Source organism: Panthera leo, chromosome D3 (assembly GCF_018350215.1).
Source record: "Panthera leo isolate Ple1 chromosome D3, P.leo_Ple1_pat1.1, whole genome shotgun sequence".
In the NCBI taxonomy this organism is placed as follows: domain Eukaryota; kingdom Metazoa; phylum Chordata; class Mammalia; order Carnivora; family Felidae; genus Panthera; species Panthera leo.
In genome coordinates this window covers 2,881,931-2,905,576 of record NC_056690.1, presented here as the reverse complement: position 1 = coordinate 2,905,576, position 23,646 = coordinate 2,881,931, and the positions used below count along the sequence as shown (strand labels likewise).

General features: G+C 55.3%; 2 long non-coding RNA genes across 2 annotated transcripts; both read right to left on the bottom strand.

Moving 5' to 3' along the window:
• Window positions 1-13,494: 13,494 nt before the first annotated feature.
• On the bottom strand, window positions 13,495-23,233 carry LOC122203638. The gene is made up of 2 exons (XR_006195274.1): window positions 22,823-23,233; window positions 13,495-13,946 (listed from the first exon to the last, which is right to left on the bottom strand). It is a non-coding gene; the product is annotated as an uncharacterized LOC122203638 (long non-coding RNA).
• On the bottom strand, window positions 21,562-22,809 carry LOC122203639. The gene is made up of 2 exons (XR_006195275.1): window positions 22,728-22,809; window positions 21,562-21,721 (listed from the first exon to the last, which is right to left on the bottom strand). It is a non-coding gene; the product is annotated as an uncharacterized LOC122203639 (long non-coding RNA).
• Window positions 23,234-23,646: the final 413 nt, after the last annotated feature.

Below are 23,646 nucleotides of genomic sequence, written 5' to 3'. Positions count from 1 at the left end.
ATCCCACTTTGTACTACTCGCTGGGTACTTTTTAATGCCAAGAGAAGTGTTTCTTTCCCACGAGGTTTTAATTTACCCACCTAGACACAGCTCACCTTTTCTCTGCAAGATCTCATTTGCATACAAGCTCTCAGCTAGTGCAGAGTATCGATTAGTGCCTCACACCCCGCAGCTCCTAAATTAAAGGCTCTGAGTCAAAGAACACGGGTTTTCACCCGAATCTCCTAAGAGGTTCACCCGTCTTGGGTGAAACACCACCCTGGAAGACACAATAAAATGGTTAAGTGGGAATATGTAATTCCAGCCACTCTAAACCTTCTCGTGATCGCCCTGGACGCATAGGCAGGTCACCGTTCACGTTGGAAGGTCTTGGGAAATTGAAATCTTTTCACAGGGATCTGTGAGTCACAGTTTGGCCCAAAGGAAGAGTTTACGTCAAAAAGAAGATACAGCGAACGACCTTCTCGCCTAGGGTTTAGGCTCTACAAACAGCATTTAGAGGAAAAGTCTTGTGTGGTCATGTTACCAGCATGAACAGCCCCGGAGTGCAGCGCCCTGTGCGTTCAGTCCCGGTCCAGGCAGGTTGTAGAACCCACCGTGTGAGGTTAGGGAAAGCCGACCTCTGCATGTCTGGTCATCAGAGGGTTCCAGATCTTAGATGGAGAACTGAATCCCTCACAGGAAGCGGGGAAGCCTCCCCATTTCCCGCTGGGGGTGATTTCATCCTGTTTCTTTTGTTTATTTATTTTGAGAGAGAGAGAGAGTATGAGCAGGGGAGGGGCAGAGAGAGAGGGGGGAGAGAGAATCCCAAGCAGGTTCTGCACTGTGAGCACAGAGCCCAACGCGGGGCTCACACCGTTGAGATCGTGACTTGAGCCAAAATCAGGAATTGGACACTCAACCGACGTGCCACCCCGGCGCCCCTCCGTTTTCCTGATGGCCATGTAGAGAAGTATTTACGGGAACAGCGAGCCAGGCCCCATGCGGGGGCCCAGGCGCGGATGTGGGGATGTCGTGGGGTCAAGCCACAGGCAGGACTTGGGGTCAGAGTCAGAGAGGACACACCCTACAGACCAGTGAGGCCCCAACCGTCTGTCAGAATGGAAACGGTGGCCGAGCAGTTTCTCGGAGAATCTCAGACTCCAAGGCAACTTCTGGTAGAAACGATTGCAAATAAGGTGCAGTGGGGCGGGGGGGGGGGGGGGCGTTAGATAAAAGGAATGACTTCATCTTCGTGGCCACGATCTATTTGAATGAGATTATCTTACAATCCACTTCTTTCAGACTCATAAATAGCCTTAAAAATCCAGGCTGGGAGAAACGTCTTTCCAAAAAATGTACACAATTCAGCTAAATCACAAAGGCTTTGTTCCTGGGAAGGGGAAATGAGCGCAGTGAAGCCTTTCTCAGCAGAGGCCCTGAGCTCACTGCGCAACGTCCCAAAGCCTCCGCCCTTAGAAGGCTCGTGCTCCGCTTAAAACGGATTTTCTTCTTTAGCTTCTAATGTAGAAATACGCTCAGCATTTTCCCAGATCAGAAAGGTCAGCAAGCAGACGTCTGCAAGAAGCCGGAGGCCAAGGGGCCCGGGCGTTCTATGCAGTGAGCTTTCTGACGTGGGTTTTCCGTGCCCGGTTCTCGCATTTTCGAAACGCCCAGAAAAATGGCTTACGGGGTCTCAAGAGCTGCTGACTTCCGTCCTCGAAGGCTTCCTCCCCTCTTTGCGCCTCTGGCCCGTGTTCCCGGATCTCTAGACGCGTTTAGAGGCTGGGCGGGCACAGAAACACCTGTGACTGCAAAGGACCTGTGTTTGTGACGTAAACAGTCTTGTGACCCTGTTTGTGTCACTGAGGGTGAATGTGAATGCCCACCTGCCGGCAACGGTGACCGTCCCCCGAGCTCCTGGAACAGCGCAGGTTGGGAGGTGCCCCCGACTTGCACCTTCTGGAAAGGACTTACCGCACAGGACCCTGTCCCCACACGACTCGTCTGGACTCACGGACGCCCCACTTGCCAGACACAGGTCCTGCCAAGGCCCAGCTGGTCTCACCAGGGGTCAGCCCAGTGGCTTTTCCCTGCCGACCAGTCGAACGACACGCCCGCTCGTCAACCTGTGTTCAGGCTCTTTCCCTCCCTGGGTCTCCCGGGAGCCACTTCCGAGCCCCATCCTTCCCAGCCTTGGGGGCCTCCTCCCATAAGAGAGAAGCCCACGTGCCCAAACCCACGAGACGCCCGCTGCTCTCACGGGCAGGGTCCTCCCTATCGTGAGAACTCTCAGGCGTCCTTTCCGATGAAATGCCTCTTTGCTCAGCGGGGTTTACTTCCCATTCAGTAGTCTCTTCTCCGCAGTAAGTCTGTGCTCGCGACAGCCCCGGGACCTCGTTCTGGCTCTCTCTCCTCCTTCCCCTGCCTGTCTCTCCCTGTCACTCTCTGATGGGACGCGGGACCGTCTCCATATCCCATGCAGCCGTCGTCAGCTGCACACCGAGGAATCTCATTTGCATGGCGGTCAGACAAGGGTTCAGCCCAGGTCAAAGGCAGCACCAAGTTGGCGCACTTGAAGGAACTTTACTAAACCACCCTTATCTCCCGTGAGTTTCCCTCTGTATTTACCTTCCTTCCCACACTTTGCTGCCCTATGAGCTCGAAACCCTTCTCCACAAATGTATTGCCCCTTGTTAAAATGGGTTTCGTCCAAGTCTGCGGGTCTGGCCACCACTTTGGGGGGATTCAGTTCATTTCTGTGAGCCTCCCTTCCCCATATGCACAAAGAATAAACTTTTTTCTCCAGTTCATGGGACTTGGTTTGCAGGCCCCCGGGTACATAACCTACAAGGGGTTTCCTCCCCTCAGCTTTCACATCAGCACGTGTATTTTGAACGAGGTACCTAGTTATAAGAAGTGTTATTTTTTTTTTGGTGATATGGAAATGGAATTCTGATCCATAGGACTTAAATACAATAAGACTTGATTGTTTCTAGAGTGTTTCTTAAGTAGTTTGGGAACAACTATTCTTTGAAGAGCCTCATAAGCTGACATTCTGCCTTCACGCAAATTTTTTTCTATTTTTTTTTTTTGACGGAAGAATAACATGCCAGCATATTAATGGATACGTGTGTATATCTGTGCATGCACACACACGTGTGTAATTCTTCATGCAGATAAGACCGTTCTGAGCTTATTACGTTTGTGTGGAAGGAGATGGGCTCACATCCATGCCAGATTCGAGAAGAAAGAGTCACATCCTTGGCCTTCAGTTTCTGAGGGGGCTTTTGAATTTCCTGACAGAGAAAACAAGTCTTGGAAAACGAAGCTGTTCGAATCGCAGAGCAGGAGTGTTTGAGAGAGGAAGGTTTTCGTGTTCAAAATGCAAGGCCCAGGCAAGTGTCAGAAGGAAACTCCTGAAGGAGCTGATACCTGCTTTCATGATTCGATTAGAAAGAAATGGGTGGGGGGTCAGGTGATCGGGCGGGGTGGGGTGGGGTGGGGGGCAGAAAGCCGGGAGCTGAGCCTGAAGCCTGGGTGCCGGAGCCCTGCCTCCCTCCCCCACCCCGCCCGGGGCATGCACTAAGTTCGGGGACCCTCCCCTCGTGGAGCCCGGGCAGGTTGCGGGCCCCAGAGCCGCAGCCTGGTCCCCGATGACATCGGAGCAGAAAGACGTGACCGTATATAGCACCTGTTCTAAAATACGCACATTAGAACATTTGAGGTAGGGTAAAACCAACATTTAAAAGACGGATTTTTAGGGGCGTCTGACTCTTGGTTTCGGTTCAGGTCACGACCTCACGGTTGTGAGATCGAGCCCCGCGTCGGGGCTGACGGCACAGAGCCTGCTTGGGATTCTCTATGCCTCCCTCTCTCTCTGCCCCTCCCCTGCTCGTGTGCTCCCTCTCAAAATAAATAAATATACTTCAAAAAAAAGATTTTAACTCCCAGTCCCCAACAGGGCCACAGGGAGCACCAGGGCCCTCAGAAAGCAGCAGGAAGGGGGCAGATGTGGGCAGCAGCCTTATGGAGGCCTCCACAGGGACGAATGGGCTCGTCAGGGGGAGCACGATTAGGGCTGGCCCGTGTGAGTGGCTTTCATGGGCTCTAGGACCTGGGGACTGTCCCCAGTTGTCCGGCACGAGGCTGTCGTGGGTCAGGCCAGAAGAGAGTGTCCACATCTGGACGTAGGGCCGATGTTAAAACCTCAGATTTACCAAAGCGAGAAACCTAGTTAACGCACTGTCAGGGACCGGGGGAAAAAGGAAGGGGGAGGGGGACCCCGAAACGGTTGAGTTTAAGCCCAACATCCAAAGTAATAAGAATAATACCAAAGGCTGGAGAGAGCTCACTCTGGACCAGACGCGATCCTGAGGGCCTCCTGTTGATTTTAACCCCACAAAAACCCCAACTTTTGTTGTGATTCCCACGGTACACAGGAGGACACAGAGGCACGAGGGGGCGGAGGGGACGTGGGAGGGACACGTCGGCCCGGAAGTAGGCAGATGAACGCGGCAGCCAAGGGGTGTGACTGGTGGCAGAGGCTGCGAGGCCTCCTCCCCTCTCCCCTCCGGAGGGAGGCCTGGCCCTCCGTTCCTTGCAAGCTGCAGACAGACCCCTCCGCCTTCTCTGGTGACGGCCTGAGCTCCAGAGAGCTTCCTTCCTGGGGGGCCCGAACGCTGAGATGATCTGACGTGGGTTCTAAAGGCCTGGCCCCCTCGCCAACCCCGGACGGCTTCCAGAACGCGGGGCTGAGGCCGTCCTCGGGACAGCATTGCACATCTGCGTCTCCATTCACTTCCTGTCCTTCTCTCCCAAGATGGTCTCTGTGTTGGGGTCTGCCTCCTGGGGACCCCAACCTGGGACGGTTCCAGAAACATAACTCTGCACCTGAATACGTGACCTGAGATGCCTACGGCCACGACGGACGACTTTCCACACCCGGTACAAATTCTTCTTGCTTGAGAGAATGTAAAACTCATCTCCCTCCGTGAATGCAGAATCTCCCCGAACTCTCACTCAGAGAAAATTCTGTGGGAAAGGCAACGGCCTTGCCCTACTGGCCCCACCCAGGGAGGAAACGAGGTCGAATTCTCTAGGACTGGTGCCGTCGGGGACATTTTTAAAAACTGTAAAATAAGATCAGGTAAAGCCATAAACGTCGTGGTTGACTTCTCTAAATCAACTGCGTTGCGATTATGACAAGAATCGTTTGGTTAATATCTGATTTTGCAGATTTCTACGTGTCTGAGTCCTAATCAGTAACATATACATTATTACCAATAACATATGTAACGTACAATCTCTTCCTCTGGCTACAATCCGTTCGTTGGTCCAGAGATGAACATTTGATCTAAGACAGGCAATCGGAATCTTTCTCTGAGAATTCTGAGCTGGGATAAAGAGGGAAAAACGCAACAAATATTCAGAAAAGAGCAGAATGTGAAATGGAGACAGAGATAGGGACAGAGACAGAGACGGGGACAGAGACAGAGATGGGGACAGAGACGGGGACAGAGACAGAGACGGGGACAGAGACAGAGACGGGGACAGAGACAGAGACAGGGACAGAGGTTTTTTTTAACGTGTTCAGTTCCCAGATTCCGGTCGTCCGTGCTATAGTTCCAGCCCTTCGGTTCCAAGGGACCCCCTTGTCTCTCAAACAGATTCTTCTGTCATCTCTTGTTATTTTCGGTTGCACGCAATGAAAAGAGGCTACCGTTCCTCCAGAAAGGTGACACTCCGGGCTGTTTGGAGACGACACTGTCATCGGAACCAGGCACCGGCAGGTCGAGTCTAAAAGCTCGCGCCCGAGCTCAGCTTAGCGGTGGGTGAGTCACACCATTCACCAAATCTGGGGTCTGGTCCAGGCCCTGAGGGAGCACCGGGTCATGCCTTTCTCAACCCGTGTTGGAGCTGCTGGGTAGGGACCCTCCCACTGGCTATGAGACTTCCGGCAAGTGGATTCACGGTGGGGGCCAGAGAATGCTAAACGCAGGCCCATATTCGCTCTCTCCTTCTCGCTTACCACCAAGCCCTGCTTTTGTTCAAGGAGGCAATGCGCCCGTTAAAAACACACACCGTGAGTCCAAGTTGTAAGCAGGATTTTGCAGGTGTGACATTACGAGACACAGATGACCTCTGCCCTTAACCTCTTCCCCTTTTTGCTCAGAACTCAGGCGCAATGGCTGGAACTCCAGCAGCCATCTTCCAAGCATGAGGATGGTAGGAAGACGGCAGCTGAGATGTTCTTGAAGGATATCTAGAGGGTCTCTTTCCATGGCCACAGTAACCCTTCTTTTCTTAAAAAAAAATTCTGGGGCACCCGGGCGGCTCAGTCGGTCAAGTGTCTTGGTTTCAGCTCGGGTCGTGATCTCACGGTTTGTGAGTTCAGACCCCGCATCGGGCTCTGAGCTGAGAGTGGAGTCTGCTTGGGATCCTCTGGCTCCCTCTCTCCCTGCCCCTCCCCCACTCTCTCTCTCTCCTTTCTCAAAATAAACAAACATTAAAAAAAAAAGATCTGTGTACAAGGTAAATCCATCACGGCATTCATTACGATACCTAATTTTAAACAATGCAAATATCCAGAAATAACCAATTAATTATTATCTGGTTAAATAACACGGAATCGTGTGCTGCTTTTAGAAATTATATTGTCAATGATATGACTGAACAGGGAGATGTAGTCACCATAGTACGTGGAGTATGGTGCCAGTTTTATTAACACTTATGGATAGATATGCATAAAGCGGGACTTACAATGATGCACATGCATCCATGGTTGGGGTGATGGGGTGACGGGTGGGATTTATTTTCCTAAGCGTTCTTCCTGTGGCTTTCTGCTTTCCCAAAACGAGCATGTAACACATTGTTGCAGGTTAAAACTACGTTTTCCCTTTTTTAAGTGAAGGAAACTAAGCAGGGAAATTCATCACGGAGCCCTGAGTCCCCCAAGTCTCGCTGACTGTTTCCCGAGTTCCCACTAGGTCCAAACCCTGACATGCCGTGCCTATGTGTTATTTCTGCAACAAACCACCCACCCAGACCAGCACCTGCCTTCCACCTGCGAGGGCTTTAAGGGGGAGATCTGGAGTCACTCTCCAGGCAAATACGGCCGAGGTACTTCTTAACCCGGCTGACACGACCCTGAGCTGTGTTGTGACTGCCCAGTCACAGTGGCTTAATGTGGCTTAAGTCAGTGGCTTAATGGCACACATTGGGGATGCCGGCTTCCATTCACGGGTGCCCAGGGTGACCTAAAGCCCTAACGGCCCTTATCCCTGGAGCACCCAACTACCCAGATCAGAGCTCTCCGAGCTTAACTTTCGTATTATAATAACCTCAGTCACGAGAACTCGAGAATCTCCGGGCAGGAGGCTCTATTTTTCCAGGTGGAAGGCAGTGACGAGCCACGCAGGCAGAGGAAGACAGCCCTCTTTCTCCATGAGCAACTTGTAACTCAAGCCGAGACCAAACACATAATTAATAACTCACTATAATCGCACGCACAAAGCACCACCCGTCTGCGGACTCTCTCGTCCTTCCGGCCGTGGCTGCTCACAGACGATGCTGTCGTTGGGCGAAGAACTTTCTGGTTGATCTTCTTCGCCCATAACATTTCCATGAAAAAATAAAGAAACAGTTTGTCAAGGGCTTGTCCCAGGCGACGAGGCTTCCGTGTGGAAGCCGATGATTTAATGCCTCAGCGGGAACCGAGAATTTTCCGTTAAGTTGTCCAGTGCAATCTCGTCGTTCTGGGAAGGAGCCCCCTGTCTTCTGTGCTTCTGGGTTGGGCGGAAGCCAGATGCTACTGCATCTAGGTGCCCCCGCTCCGTGGTCGGGGAAGAATTCTCAGAGCGCGCTCTCGAGATGCACTATTTACCGGTTTGCCGTTCACTGGCTTGCGAGCACTCTGCCCACGGCTTTGTTCTTCCACAGGGCACACTGGTTGATGACCCCCAGGCCTGCCCCACACTTCATCCGCTGTCCGTTCCGATGTCATCCAGTGTGCCTCAAACGGCCTTCGCGCATTCATCCACTCATCCGTCGTCCCCACAAGTCGTTTCCGAGCACTTACTCTGGGTCAGGCCCTGTTGTGGCCCTGGGGGCCACGGCCGTGAGCCAGGAGAGGCCAGCTCTGCTCGCTGCCCTCATGGCTGGCGATCTTCTGCTGGGCGGAGTCCAACCGTGTACCAGGACACAAATCAATTTTTCAAAAGGTATTTCCAGGTTGTGATGAGTGTGGCGAGGAGACAAAACAGGGCTGGAGAGTGGCCGGGGTCTGGGTGAGCAGGGCGAGATCTCCTGGCATCAGGGCAGGGGGACCTCACGCTGATGTGGGTGCACGAGAGGCTGGAACGGAAGGTACCCCGAGCCGGAAGAGCAGATGCCGCTGCCCTGGGACGGAAGGGAGCCCCGGAGCTGGGGGAACAGGAGAGGCGGCGGCCACGGGTGGAGCTCGGGACAGGCCTGGAGAGACGTGGGCCACGCGCTTAGGGCTCGGGGGTGAGGGCTGCGGAGGCCCTTGACGGCCCCGGGGTCTCAATGCCAAACCAGAGCGTGTTGAGCAGGGAGGGGGTGGCCCGGTCAGACTTTGCTCCTGAGCAGAGGTGGATGGCGGGGAGCACAGTGGAGGCTTGCGGAGGACGGAGGAGGAGAGCAGAGCAAGAGGGACAGCTCGGGGTCCGTTCTGGAGGCGGAGCTGTTGCAGTGTGCGGTCCCCTCGATGTGGGGGGCGCAGGGAAGGGAGGAGTCAGGGGCACCCCCGCTTCTGGCTGGGCAGCCGGGTGGGTGCAGCGCCGGGAGGTGGGAAAGCGGGCGCGGTGGGCGTGGGTGGTGCATCTGATGTCCCCCCCCCCCCCCCCCCGCAAGACGACCACAGGACCTTGGCTCTGCTAGGGGTGACACCTTCCCCAGGTGACCGTCCACGCGTCCTGGCTTCCCTTGACCGCACAACGAAGTCCTGGTCAATCTGACAAAAGTGGCAGCACCGGGAGACCTTTCCAGAAAGATCTCTCACAGGGAGCAGCCCCAGAGGCTCACTTTCTCCTTCTCGTTACTTGGAATGATTACGTGAGAGCTGGAACTGCAAGGTTCGTCTTGAGGCCTTGAGGCGGGAGCCCGGGTCTCCGATGAGGCTGGGGGTCGCCGGGTCAGGCCCCGGGCTGCCGCCCCTCCGCCTCTGGAGCCCGCGGTGTTTATGTGGCTCTTGCCTTTGTCCCCCGCGGCTGCACCCTACCCGTAAGGGGGGTCGGAGGCAGAGGGTCTGTCTGGGCCGGAGCGCAGGGTTAATTAATTAGCTCGTTATTCGTCCTGACGCTGCACAGTAGGGAAGGAGGCTGCTTTTCACGTCCTACGAGAAAACTGCTTCTTCAGCAGCTTCGCAGGATCAGAGAACGAGGACCGTCTTTCCAGAAATGTTCCAAACTGACAGTAACCGGCTCTCGCTTCTCCTGACGGGTCCGGTGTGTGCCTGGGGCCCGGGGGGCCGGGGGTGGGGGGACCCTCTGTGGCGTGTGGGAAGGAGTGCAGGCTGGGGTGAGTGGGTCAGGGCTGGGGCCTCCTGCCGAGACGCCCGCAGTGGCCCCCAGGTTTTCGGGAAGTGCCAGAGGAACGGCGCGACCGGCGGGAGCTCTGCTATGAGGTCTTGGTGACCCAGGAGGACTGGCTCCAGGCGCGCGTCTGTCACCTGCGCCGTGGCTCTCGCGGCTGTGACATTCTCCGGGCTTATTTTAGAGAGATTTCACCACAGCGGTCCCCATGGGGAAAAGCAGGAATCGCAGACACTCATGGGTTCCCTGTGCGCCAAGCACCGGCCGCCTCGCCAGCCTGGAATCACGAAGGGCGTCCACGGAGCTTGCAGCGGGGCCACGGGGTCGTGCGGGCCGGACGCTGACGACGCCCCAGGGCAGCTGAGTTTCCCAGGGGCCTGAGAGCGGCCTCCCTGCGTCCCACTTGACCGGCACAGCGGTCCCATCTCCGAGGTGCAATGAGGACACAGGGAGGGGAAGGGTCTGTCCAAGGTCCCACAGCTGGGTGAGGGGGGGTGTGGGACCCAGGGCGGTCCTACTCCCGAGCCCCGCTTTGCTTGGGCCTCTCCTGGTTCTGCTGAATCGGAGCCTCTGGGTGGGGCCCAGAGACTATTCAGCAGGTTCTCCGGGGACTTTATGCCCAGAAACGTGAGGAGCGTGGTCTGGTTGATTCCTCGGGTGAGGAGCAGGGCAGACGGGGCAGAGCTGAAGCTGGACCCCGGGCCCCCTGCCTCCCTCAGCCCGGAAGAAGCTTGCCGGCCTCTGGGGGTCACGGGGTCCCTGTGGGAGCACCCAGCTCTCCCTCGGCGGCCCCTGGGGGGGCGGGAGTGGCCACACAGGTAGGCACAGCAGCCAAGACCTGTCACCCTTCCTGTTCAGTGTGGTGAGCCTCTGTGTGCACCTGCTCTGTCCCCACCTGTGAGGTCCCAGGTCAGGCTCAGCGGCCACCACCAGGTTCGCGACAGCCTGGGGACAGAGCCCTGGCATTGATTCCAGCCCTCCCTGCCCCTGAGCCTCTGTGACCTCCCCCAGTGGCCAGGCACCCCTGCCCCGCCAAGCTCCCCCACCCACGGCCCTACCCCTACCGTGTAGAACACGCCGGTGCACACTTTGAAGGCCTGACTCCCATCACATCACGCGGCCATGAATGCTAAGCGTGAGGGCAGGAGTAACTTGTCATCTTTTTTTTAAAGCTTATTTATTTATTTTGAGAGAGAGAGAGAGTGAGCAAGAATGGGGAGTGGGAGAGAGAAAGGAGAGAGAGCTCCCAGCAGGCTCTGCACTGTCAGCACAGAGCCCGACACGGGGCTCGAACCCACGAACCGTGAGATCATGACCTGAGCCAATCAAGAGTCGGATGCTTAACCGACTGAGCCACCCGGGCGCCACTCATCTTTTTCCAGACACACACACACACACACACACAAACTAATATAAGCACAATAAAATAGCTATTGCTCAGGAAAAGAAAAGAAGAAATAAATGTTCCAAATCAGCACACGTGCGCCCTATCCACCTTTACAGTATCCGGCAATTTCCTGCCCATCCTTCCACACGGCACGGCAGACCTCACTGTGGGCGAGCCTTCCCGAGGAGGAGACTGGAGGGAAGATGGGGGGGGGGGGTCTGTAGAGTGCGCTCTGGATCAAGGCTTTAGGGAGCTGGGGACCAACGGGATATGTGTCCCTTCACATGACTCGTCTCTCCCGCCTTTCTGGATAAAGGTCATCTATCGCTTCAGCTTAGTCTAACCAATACTTAAGCAGCCATTCAGCCGGGTCGGAACCATTTTCGGAGGTTACTCACACCACAGAGAGATCCGAGTTATTGCCAGGGCCCTGAGGAAATTAAATGGGAACCAGTAACTTTAATCTAACGCAAGCGATCCGGCAAAATTTATGTGTGCAAACAGGCCCATACATGAGCACACACGCTCACTTAGTTGTAAGGCTCGTACAGGGAAACACCGCCCGGTGGGCTCGCGGAAGCTATGGTCGAGTCTCCTCCTGTCTTTGGACTGAGTTTGAAATGGCAATATGTTACGTTAATACTCTGTTAGTTACTGTGTATTTTATTTTTTTATTTTTATTTTTTATTAAAAAAATTTTTTTAACGTTTTATTTATTTTTGAGACAGAGAGCAAGCATGAACGGGGGAGGGGCAGAGAGAGAGGGAGACACAGAATCGGAAGCAGGCCCCAGGCTCCGAGCCATCAGCCTAGAGCCTGACGTGGGGCTCGAACTCACGGACCGCGAGATCGGGACCTGAGCTGAAGTCGGACGCTCAACCGACTGAGCCACCCAGGCGCCCCTACTGTGTATTTTAAAAATGGGTTTGAAGTCCTGGGGACCGGACGTACCGCACGCGGATGGAGGTCGGCGGTGGCGATTAGCGTTACATGGTGACACGTAGCTGCTACACTTGTGAGCACAGCATGATGTACAGATGTGTCGCCTCACCGTGTCCTACACCTGAAAGTAATCCAACATTGTGGCAACTACACTTCAGTTAGAAAAAAAAAAGAGGGTTTGAAGTTCCCCAGGAATCAGGCATGTTTTCATACATAATAACCTTTGTTTTTATCGCTGGAAGCTAGAAGCACATTTCCTGCGTTAATTCACGTGGTCCTTGCATTCTTGCTGTGAGGCATGGGCTGTGACTGTCGCCCATTGTGCAGATAAGGAGACTGAGGCACAGGGGAGTGGACAGCCATCCCTCCCCCTGCCCCGGCCCTCGGTGTCCCTCCCGTAAGAAGCTGTGAGCACAGGGTCCACCTGGCTGGTCCGGGCAACCTCCTTGCCTCCAGCCCCCGACCTTCATCCCATCTGCAAAGTGTCCTTGGCCACGGAAGGCAACATATCCATCCACAAGTTCCAGGGATTAGGATGTGGATCTTTTCTTTTGGGGGGGGGGCGGGGAGGGTTCACATTCTAGTTACCACATCAGCTAAATCAAGAGTTGGGGAGAGGTGCCTGGATCGAATCTGATTCATCCACACTGCTGGCTTCTGCAAACCCATTTGTGCTGGGTGTGCCCTGTGAGTGTCTCATTCTGAGAAGCAGGCCGTCAACCTTCGTGGTCAGCTGTCCCTCCACTCAGTGGACGTTTAGTAAGCCCTCCGGCACATTTGCGATGTCTCGCTCTGAGTAGGTTCTCAGCAAGATTTTGTGGGATTTGAGTGATCATAGTGAGTTTGCACAAATATTGTTCACCTTTGTTCTAGGAACTGTTCTATTTTTAAATTTATTTTATTTAAAAGTTTTAAAATGTATTTTCAGAGAGAATCGGGGAGAGGCAGAGAGAGAGCGAGAGACAGAGAACCCCAAGCGGGCTCTGTTCTGCCAGCTCAGAGCCCGACACGGGGCTCGCGTCCACCCACGAACCCTGAGATCGTGACCCGAGCCGAGATGAAGGGTCGGACGCTCAATCACCTGAGCCACCCAGGCGCCCCACTGTTCTGTCCTGTTAGCGCGAATCCGCACATCCTGGAGAAAGGCAGGAAAACCCTCTCTGCTTGGGCCGTTAATGCAGCACCCAGCTTCCATTTTTGCTAAGCCTGTTCACTTTTCCAGCATTTGCAAGGTTTGCGGTCTATAGAATTAACTCCCGATGGCGCCGGGCCTCTAATTTCAGCCTTCTTAGATGACTGTTTCCCTGGGAATAGGAGCAAAGATTAAAACTGGGCCTGAACAGTTGGAGTTTATCAGGTGTCAATGAGCCACTTCCCTTAATCGCCCTTCTGAAAGCCTAATTGCTCTCCCCACACTTCGGCTCTCATTAAAGTAACTGGCCGAGGCTTCGGAGGGGAGTCCACACCGAGGAGGCGGCAGGCCGACCCCCAGCTGGCCGGGAGGCGAGCACAGACCCCAGCGGCACCCGGTCCACGGGCAGCAATTATAACCGTTAGCCAGCCATTAAAGTAAACTGTCATCATAAACTGTTTCCTATATCACAATTAATAAATGACAACAATAAACGAAAATAAAAGGTCCATCATTTCATTTTTATGTCACGGGGGTCTGCTGACGTCTGTTACGCAGTGACACGCGCAGTGTGTTCGCAGTCAGAAGAACCGAGGGCCAGCGTTGTGTGAGCTCCGCCAGCCGGGTCTCCGAGAATCACCGAGACGCCATGAGGTCGCTGTCAGCGTCTTCAAGCCCCGTATTTTCATCCAGTTCTTATCCAGAGGTTGTGACATGATCTAACTGAATCAATACTTAACTGAGACGTTTCGTAAGGAAACCCCCTTTCTGACCCCTTTCAGGAGGATGCGAATATGCCCTCCCCAGGAAGGAGGCTAGCTGCGACAGCAGGTGCACTGCTCAAATCTCTCTATGGCTCGGTGTCCTCCTCTGTAGGATGGGGATTTGAAGGCTGGCTGTGAAGCTCAGATGATCCGCAGCAGGCAAGGCAGCTTGTCCGGCGCCTACCACCCTGAAAGCAACATGTGAGGGTTTTCTACTATTTGTTACGATTATTAATTACGATTGCTACTTTGTGTTATCAGCTATGCCCTGCAGGTACGCGAGGTCTCAACCCCTGCTCTAATGCCTTCCCACTCTTCTTTCCCACTCTGTTCCCGCGTTGGCAGTCTATACCAGGAAAAAGAAAGGACAGCAGTTGGAAAACAGATTGGCGTCACTGTAGGATTCCGAATACCTAGATCTCCAATTCTCTGTGGAGGTTTTCCACAGACTGCATGGCAGGAAGCATCCTTCAGGCCACGTTGCCTTCACGAAAAGCCCATGGGTGTCATCACTTTGTAAGACAGTGTGGCGGGAAAGGCTGAAACTAAGGATGCGATGCTCTGGGACCGCGACCCCCTTTCTGAGAGGCCACTCGAGAGGGTACTTTCGCGAGTGCACCGGCCGTCAGGACGACACATACAAAAGTGGTTAACTTTTAAAAATTAACCGAATCTTTAAAAAAACTGACACACAACATTCTCCTTCTTTCGTCTGTAGTTCCCTGAGTTTTGACACACGTATGGGTTCTGGACCTAGCAGCACAGCCAGGGCCCATGAAATTCCCTCGCGGACGTTCCTTCCCTTTATGCTCCCGCCCTCGCCCGCCCGCCTCTGGCAACCGGGACCGCTTCTCCATCAGTACAGGTGTTGGGTTTTTTGTTTTGTTCTGTTTTTGAGAATAAGACAGGAATGGAAAGATGTGATGGGCCTTCTGAGATTGGCTATCATCTCTAATAATGCAAAATCGAAACTAACCTAAAAGTACACCCACAGGGGAATAGTTAAGTAAACAGGTAAAAACAGCGTGTGAAATACCACGCAGCGGTAAAAAAAAAATAAATAAATAAGGTAGGCATATATGCGTTAACACTGATAAAACTCCATGATACGCTACGTTACCACTCATGCGAATTCCCTCCCCTTCATAAGGTTCTACGTAAGCGCCCAAAAGACTGCCAGGAAGACCCCAACTAGACGAATGGTTACCTGATAGGGGCTGAAATGCTCTCTGCAGACAGCCGATCCCTCGTCCTGCTAGCCCGTGGCCACCTCCCTCACCGCCCCACCACCATTCCCCCACCTCACCCCCAGCTCTGTGACATGTTGGGATAGAGACTCTCTAGCACAGCCCCCCCCCAGTTCTGCTGTTCACGCCCGCTCTCCTTACCTAGTTTAGACACCATGTTCTATGGTAATCAGCAGACTCTTGCTACACCCTGCCCCCTCCAAATCTCCTGGCTGTCTTGCCATGTGTTAGACTCACCTAGAGAAAAACCACCCCCAGCTAAATCTCACCCTCGTTTCCTACATGGTTGCACCCAGGCAGGTAAAGGTGGTTGGGGGAAACCTCCACCTGCACCCACTGGTATCACTGTAAATTCTCAACTGACAACCTGATAATTGATTATTACCCCCAACGGCTGCTGGTACAAAAGCAGCAGAAGCACGTTAGCAGACCAGCTTTTCTCTGCCCCAACGTATGTAAAAGTTCTCACTGGCTGGGGAAGGAGAAGGGACCAGAAGCCTTCTGCATACCGGATCGAGATGGAGATAACGAGTGTCTTCCACTGACACGATCCAGAAGCCCCGAGAGAGCTGGTTCAGCACCCAGACTTACTTCTCCTTCCCATCCAGTGAGGACGTCTGACCAAGAGATGGCCAGTGAGATGTCTGGTTTTGATTTGCAAGAGCCACCTCCGAGATGGGTTCCAATGACTCCTAAGAGTGTAAGAGCCCAGGACACCTGGGAGGATTATGGGGTATGGAAATAAAACCGTTCTCTCGGCTACAGCAGGATTAGGAAGAAATAAGTGGAATTTCCTCTCTGGGCACTAACAGCTGCACGGACCAGCTGGTAGGGTGATGTGAGTGGAATATGGCGTAGCTGATCACCAGCCGGACTCCGTGTTCCCGGGGAGGGCGACTGAGCCTACATGGTCTTTGCTGAATAACTAAAGAGGCGGGTAAGCTGGTTCAGGGTAGAGGGAGAATATCTCAACGAGGGCATCTCGGGCGATGCCCAGATCCCAGGGGAAGGCTTCTGGAACGTGAATATGGGCAACGCCTGGTCAGGGCCGGGTTAAGTGATTTAACAGTGGTCATGTTCGTGTTCCGGGCAGGTGCACAGAGGCCGTCCTCCACATGGTGACTCTGGGACCCAGGTCCTCTCCACCTTGTGGTTCTGTCCTTCGAGGCTTCTTCGTCCAGCTGGTGGATGGGGAACGAGAGCCGGGCTTCTCCGGGCCGGGCCTTCATCGGCACACGCCATGTCCGTGTGCAGTGCGCTGACCAAATCTCAGGCATTTGCTTTATGCGGCGGCCGGGACACCAGGAACTTTAGCTGAGCTGCGTTCCCAAGAGAGGAGGAAACTGGGGTTTGGCGAGCCAGCAGCAGCGTGTATAGTCTCCAAACTAAGCAGGTGAATCTCCTTCCTGCCCCCTCGCCGCCGGGTAGGACCGAGCTCCCCCAGGCTCCCTAGCGTCGGAAGCAGGGGTGTGAGGTCGAGGAGGACAGCGACGCAAGGGGAACGAAGACACATCGGAGCCAGGAGGGCTCCCTGACGAATTAGCACATGTTGGCCACAGAGGCTTTCCGGGATCACCTGTAAGTGCATCCCTTGCTGTGCAGACTGTGGCTAAGTATTTTTAGCAGGGCCAAAAGTTCCCTTAAGCACCGCAATTATCCCAGTTGGAGATGTCAGGAGAGTTTACAGTTAAGGAAGAAGTTAGTCTGCCGTAAGCATGATAATGAGGTACACCCTGTGCTGTTTTTATGGCTTTGGAACAGAACATTCCTGCGGCCGCCTTTACATACGGACGGAGGACTCGATTGTCCTTTGGGGAACCATCGAGACATAATTTCTCTTCAGTAGAGCAGGGTAAGTTATTCTGACCCACACAGCTCACACCTCAGGAGGGAAGAAAATAAATCAGCACTCTGTGGAAAATCTTCCTTCATTAGGCCCGGCTCTCATGAGGCCCCGTGGGCCTTGCTGGTCTGAAGGCAACACGCAGGCTGACTTCTCCAGAAATAAAAAGAGACCCGAGGTTATGTAAGAGGCTTTCCCGGAAACCGAGGGCTGTTGAAGGGAAATGGGACATGGAACTTGGACCCTCGCAGGAAAGAAGTCATCTGTCGTAATAAATGGCCTCAGAGAGGGGAGGCGGGCTGTGATGCAGAGGGTATGGGGGGGAGGGAGTCAACACAGCACGTGTGTGGCCAGATAGGCACATATACATGTACATGCAGTAACACACGCAGTGGTACCCACTGCTGGGGGAGCACCCCATCACGACACGTTCTTTCACATTGACGCAGCAAAACGCACACAAACGTAATTGCAGTAAGTGTGCTAAACGAACACTTTACACGGTTCCTCGTTATTAGACCGGGAAATGCTTTTGCCGCAAACCTCCGAAAAAAATTTCTGGGTCGTAGAGACATATTTTATGTAATTTGGGAATTGTGGATGAGGGACTGCAGATCGGTGAGGGTGCACAGAGGCCCTTGCACGGTCCCGGGCACGTGCAGGAACGCTGTAAACGTCGACACTACATCTTGGGCGTTGGAAGAGGGTTTCGAGGATCGGTCTGGCAGAGCCAACAAGAGAAGAGGGTTGAGGAGTGACAGAGATCCAGAAGAGCACTGTGCAGCCTGAACGAGGAGGTGAGCCACCAAATGCTCCCGTCCCTGGAGGAAGCAGGGTGCGCATGATGAGAACACGTGCTTTGGCACTGGATCAGCTTACACGGGCCCCCAGCCCCAGCATCTCCTCGTGGGTGACCTTGGACGAGATACTTAGCCTTTCCGTGCCTCCTGGAACCCAGCTGTGCCGCGGAGACTCGAAGTGGTCTTTCCTCGGGGGCCCTCGGGGGCCGCCACCAGAGGCCGGGCCCCGTGACGGTAAGTCACTACTTTTGTCAGTGAGGAGCAGGCGGTGGAGACAGACTGCATTTGGGGAAAAAGCATGTGTGCCCAGGGGGCAGCGAGGGAAGGAAATCATTCTAGGGAACGTTGTTTCGGTCACACTCAGGGAATGCAGACTCCTCACTGGACACACGGGCTCAGAGAGGTAAGGTGACTGGCCTGATGTCACACAGGAAATCCTTCACAAAGCCTGCTTTGGGACTTCTGTCTTCTCCTTTCTGGTGCTGCCTTTCCCCCGCCATATTCCTTTATTTTTCTACTACAGGAGCGAACGAGCCCAGGTTTTCTTGGGATCAGTGTCGGTGTGACTTCAACGGGGATGGAAACGTGACGTATTGAGCACGATAGATGGGGACCGCATTCCCGAATCCGTGCCCGGTGCAGCTCACACCTACAAGAGCCAGTGGCCCGCAGGTCATGCTCCGAGATGCAGACAGATCCAGAACGCTCCGTGAGCGTGCAGTCTCCGGCCCCGGGCTAGAATTTAGAAAAGGCTGCCTCAAACTGCTCCTGCGCTTTAAGATGCCACCAGGGCCCGAAGCCTGGGGTGAACTGCTCAGAACGAGGCTGTGCCCCGACTGCCAGGGATGCCGTCCGGGCGGGGAAATCCGTTGAGTGAGGCAGAGCCCGAGAGAGGGGCATACACAATAGAAGCCACGGTGCCTGGTGCCTCGGAGCAGAGGCACCAACATAGGACCATTCGGGGAAGCATTTTCGCCTGCCCAGTCCTTGCACCTTACTGTACCGCCCACAATGTCCTCAGGGTCATTGTAGCACAGTGTCAACATTTCATTTCCTTTTCTGGACGAATCCCGTCCCCTTGTAGTCAGGCGTTGTGAGCCACGCTGCTGGGAGCACAGCTGTCCAAATAACCGTCTGGGTCTCTGCTCTCAGCTCTGCAGAATCATTCTTGCTGATCCCTTACAAGGCACCGTGCCGGAACCTTCCGCAGCTGTCCCTGTATGGGAAATCCGGGACGCACAGCTTTTCTTTCTACCACTCATTCACCTTCTTTGCCTCTGAGCAAGTGTCAGTGAATCTGCTGAATTTAATTGTCCTCATTTTACTTAGGGGTTCTTCTAAATCGCTAGTGTTTTAGCAAGCCCCTTTTATCATTCCTGGAAGATTATATGCTCCTTTGTAACGGGGACCTCAACTAAGGCATTCCCCTCCCACCACTGTCCCCAGTCCCCAGAGAAAACGTACCAGCCCTGTGTGCCACCTTGCTGAGTAATGACGGCCAATCTTATCGAGCCATGTCGAAAATAACGGATTAAAGTCACTCTTCCCTGGGAATACACTGGCATCCACCTAAGACCTAAAGCATCTTAACCGAAAGCAATTTCTAATGCTGGGATTTGTGGCATCTGGCCACCTAGATGGAGGGAAGGATAATCGGAATTTGAGGGCTTTTTTGGGTTAGGAAGACACCTCAGCACAACACGTGCCCATCAGCTGGGTCTGTCAGCTTTGCACTTAGCAGCGTCCGCAGTCAGCCACAAAAGCTGCCCGCGCCTCCCGGCCTGGCGGCTTCGCCAGCGGCCCGGCGGGTCCTGAGAGGGAGCCTGTTCTTCACGGCCGCCCGGTCCTCCTAACAGCCGGAACATCCCCTCAAAGGTCATTTTTGTTTTCGAAAGATGTGACATTTTTTCAGTTGGTTAATGACAAACTGGGGATCTGCAGTGTGTAGGTCTGTGGTGCTCAGATCAGAGACAGCCATATGGCTCATGTTTGAATTTCAGACCGTGGGCGAATTTAGGAGAATTTGCTCCTTCGCGGGCTCGCTCCCCATCTGGCCCCCGGGGAGTCACAGCTCGTGACACTTGGGTGTCGGCTGGTCCTTTCCTCGGGTGGCTCCGGGACTCACGGCTGGCTGTTCTGTTTTCCTGGAGTGGTGATTTTTAAGTTATTTTGGTCCCTGGTCTGGACACCAGCAAATTGCAGACGCGGTGCTTACGCGCCCCACCTGCAGGGGGCGCCCCTCTCTCCCGGCTGGCCTCCGTGCTCACCCCTCCATATCCAGGCTCCACCCAGCACTCAGAGCCACCCTGCACGAGCTGCAAACAAGGCTCCGGTCCAACCAGGAGTTCTCCTTGCACTTAGAAGGATCCCCATCACAGCCAGGTGGCCCCCCCCAGGGCCCCCGTCTCCCGCCCCAGCACCGCCCTGTGCCCCACCTCCCCTACCCCTAGACACGATGCACGTCAGCCCTTGGGGTCCCCTTTCCTGTGATAACCAGCCCGCCTCTGCTCAGAGCGCTGGCTCAAATGTCACACCCTCTGGGGACACCACTTCCTCCAAAGGGCCATCTGCCCCAGGACTTTCATGTGTGGCCCAGTGGCACGATCTGAAACGACCTTGTCCGTTTACCGCTTTGCTCGTGTGCTGCGTGACCCTTCCCCGCCCCTCACCACGAGGACTCCGGAAAAGCAGTCACACTGGCGAAGCTGCGTCCAATGCCGTGAACCCCGCCCGGCCCGCAGCAGGTGCTTGAGGGGCATCTGAAGAACAGACAAGCGTATCCCCGAGTTGCTAGAGAATTGCATCACACACGGTCTGTGAGGCTGGGCGGGGGCTGGACGCCGAGCTGAGGCTGCACCGACGTCACCTACCTTCACGATGACCGACAGGTGCCACCGGGCGGCAGAGGCTGCAGACTGGGGACCTCCCTCGATGTCACGTCTGAGCCCCAGAATGACTATACCAGGTCAGTTTTCAGAATGTTTTTGAAGATTGAGCCAGTGTTAACACATTGGAGGGTTTATGTTAAATCCTGGTTTCTAGATTCTGTCCCTATAACCGCCCCCCAATAAAAAAATCTGCCAGCCCCAGGCTCACATTTCACACGGCAACCTGTGGCTGGCGCTGGGCAGCACCTGCTCCTTGTCACTGGGGCTGATTGCTTGCTACTTCGGTCCCTGCCATTGTTACCCTTGCCAACTGGCTCCCCAGGAGCATCCGAGTTCCTGGGATGAACAGGGGTGCGGTGATCACAGCAGGAGCCTCGAATCCCAAGGGTCTGTCTTTCTGCAGCAAGGGCGGGTTGAGGCAGGAGACCCACAGTGGCCGTAACCTCCCCCACCTGAGGCAGGCCCCCTGGGGTCACGGATCGGGCTAACGTGGCTGTGGGTGATGCTGGCCGCACGCCTGCCCCCCAGGAAGCTGATGGCCACGAGCTTTGTGCTCCCATCCCGCCTGGGAGGGCGATTCCACTCTGCCTGTAAGTCCAAGCCTTCCAGCCCTCAGACGCTGGGAGCCAGGCAGCGTCTCACACTGCCACCTAGCTCTCCACCGTCAGCCAGGAGAGGGGCAGAGACAATGCGTGTCTGACCGCCCGACACAGTGAACAGGGAGCTCTCACAGGCGCGCTCTTGCTCAGTCAGGCCGCGCCCCACACCTCCTGACGGCCCGCCAGGATCGGGCAGGGAAGGAGCTGGCAGGCGGCCGGTGTTCTCGGATTTGCCCCTAAAACCAGGGCTTGAGGGGAGGCACTGTGTACAGTCATCTCGGTCCTGCTTGATGTGCCGCTCCGCTTCTGGACCCTTCCCTCCACACACAGACACACACGCACACACGCACGTACAGGCACACGCGTGCACGGGCCTCGTCTCCCTACTGCGCGGCACTCGGGAAAGACGTTGTCAGAGAAAAGCTGTCAAGATCCGAGGTGCAGAGTTTAGTTTGTCAGGTAGGACCCCTGGCACTCGGCTTTTCTGTTGAGCTCTAACACCACCTAGAACGTGGTAGAACACTTCTTAGGTTGGTCCTGTTCCTCACCCCACAGGGTGCTCGTCTCCTCCCGGAGTCGTCCCCGTCTGTAGTGGGACAAAGAGGTCCTCTCAGATTGACGTCCGCCCGGAACCCCAGGCGTGACCTTATTTGGGAACAGGGCCTTCACAGATGTCATTAGTTACGGATCCCAAGACGAAGTCATCCTGAATTCAGGGTGGGCCTTAAGTCAAGGACTGGTGTCCTTATACGAAAGGAGCGGCAGAAAGATGCATCGGGGGAAGGAGGCCACGTGAACACAGAGGCAGAGGAATGCCTAGGGCCACCAAGAGCTGGAAGAGGCAGGATGTGTTGAAGGGGACATGGCCCTGCCCACACTTTGATCTGATTTCAGATGTGCTGCCTCCAGAACTGCAAGGGAGTAAACTGCGGTTGTTTTAAGCCACCCAGCTCGTGGACGCTAGCATGCTCTGCGGGGGATTGCAAATCACCCTGGACCGTAATTACCGGTCTCCTCATTTGACTGTAAGTCTCTGTATCCTTGGTTCTGACCATGGCATGTAGCCGGCAGGATTCAGCGCTTGATGGACGAGTGAGCAAGTCAGTGAATGAGTAAACGGATGTGGCTGTGTGAACCCGTGGTGCTGGTGGAGCCACTGAGGCATCATCCCACCGAGAGCCGCGCCCCTCTCTCTGGGCTGAGAACACATGGAGGCAACAGATCGGCCTGCAGACCCCTCGTCCCCATTCCGGTCCCGAGAGTGGTCAGATTACTAGGGCTCAGTCTTGGGCCTAATGCTCAGAGCGGCCTCTTGAGGGCATTCACCTAAAAGAAGTCATGCTGTCTGTTGACATCATGAGAGGCGATGCAGGGGTGAGCAGACGCCTCTGTGCACACCTGCGCTGCCTCAAAGCTCAGTCACCATCATCGCCGTGGGATGACCCGTGGGAGCAAGAGGAGGCGTGAGGAGGCGGCCTCCATCCTGCTTCCCCACGGATCCTGTGCACAGCTGGCAACAGTGACCGAAATGTCCACCCTCGCCACCCCGCCCGCCCTTTGGCTGTCCGGTCTGCACCGGAAAGAGCACGTACAGTTTGAGGACAGGAAAACGTCACGACCTCGGTCCCCGATCGGCGTGTCGCGTCTGCCGCTCTCGGCCTCCGTGGGCCTCGCAGCACCAGGTTACCTGACTGAGAGCAGGTCCGGGAGGGCAGGGGGCTCCTGGAAGCGCCGGGTGCCGGGGGCGAGGCGGACGGGCAGGTGGGAAGGGGTGGCCAGGAACCTGCCCCCATGGGTGGGCTCTGTGTCCCCGCACAGCCACGCAGCAGGACAGGACAGCCATGCAGCTGAGGAGGAAGGGCCCTTCGGCTGGGAAGGGTGAAATCCAGTTCGCCCCGCTTGGCGGCTGCAGGGAAATGGGGCGATTTCAGGCCCCGGGCGACATGAGGTCGCCTTCCGCCGCCTACAGGAAGTCTGTCTGTTCAGCCGAGGAAACGAGCCGGGGACCTGGTTTCCAGGCCAGCGGACATCCGAACGCCCCCCCTTGTCTTCGTCACAGCCTCCCCGGTTCTCCTTTCGGGAAGCCGCCCAACACACGGCAGCCATGCTCCAAAGGGGGTCATGTGACCCGTGCCCAGCCAATCCAAAGATGGCAGCCTCAGGCCCATCGTGATTGGCTCAGAGATAGACACATGGCTCAGTCGTGAGCCAATGAGCCTCAAGTCCGGGACATTTACCGGAAGGGCCCGGAAGAGGAAGAGAAAAAGGTTCTTTGTAGGAGACCGGGCTCTGCACTGCAGCAGGCGACCCGAGGGACAGCGTGTCTGAGACCGGCTGCGATGTCCGCACCAAGTGGGGCCACGTCTGGGTGGTGTCCGCCCTGGGAGTCCCGCCTTCTGGTTACGGTGGCCCGGGTGTGGCGGAGCTGTGTGGACGGATGCCCGCAGGTGCACGCGAGACCCGGGGAAGGTGGCTTGCGGGGAGGCCGACCGCCACGCGCCCGGTGCTGCA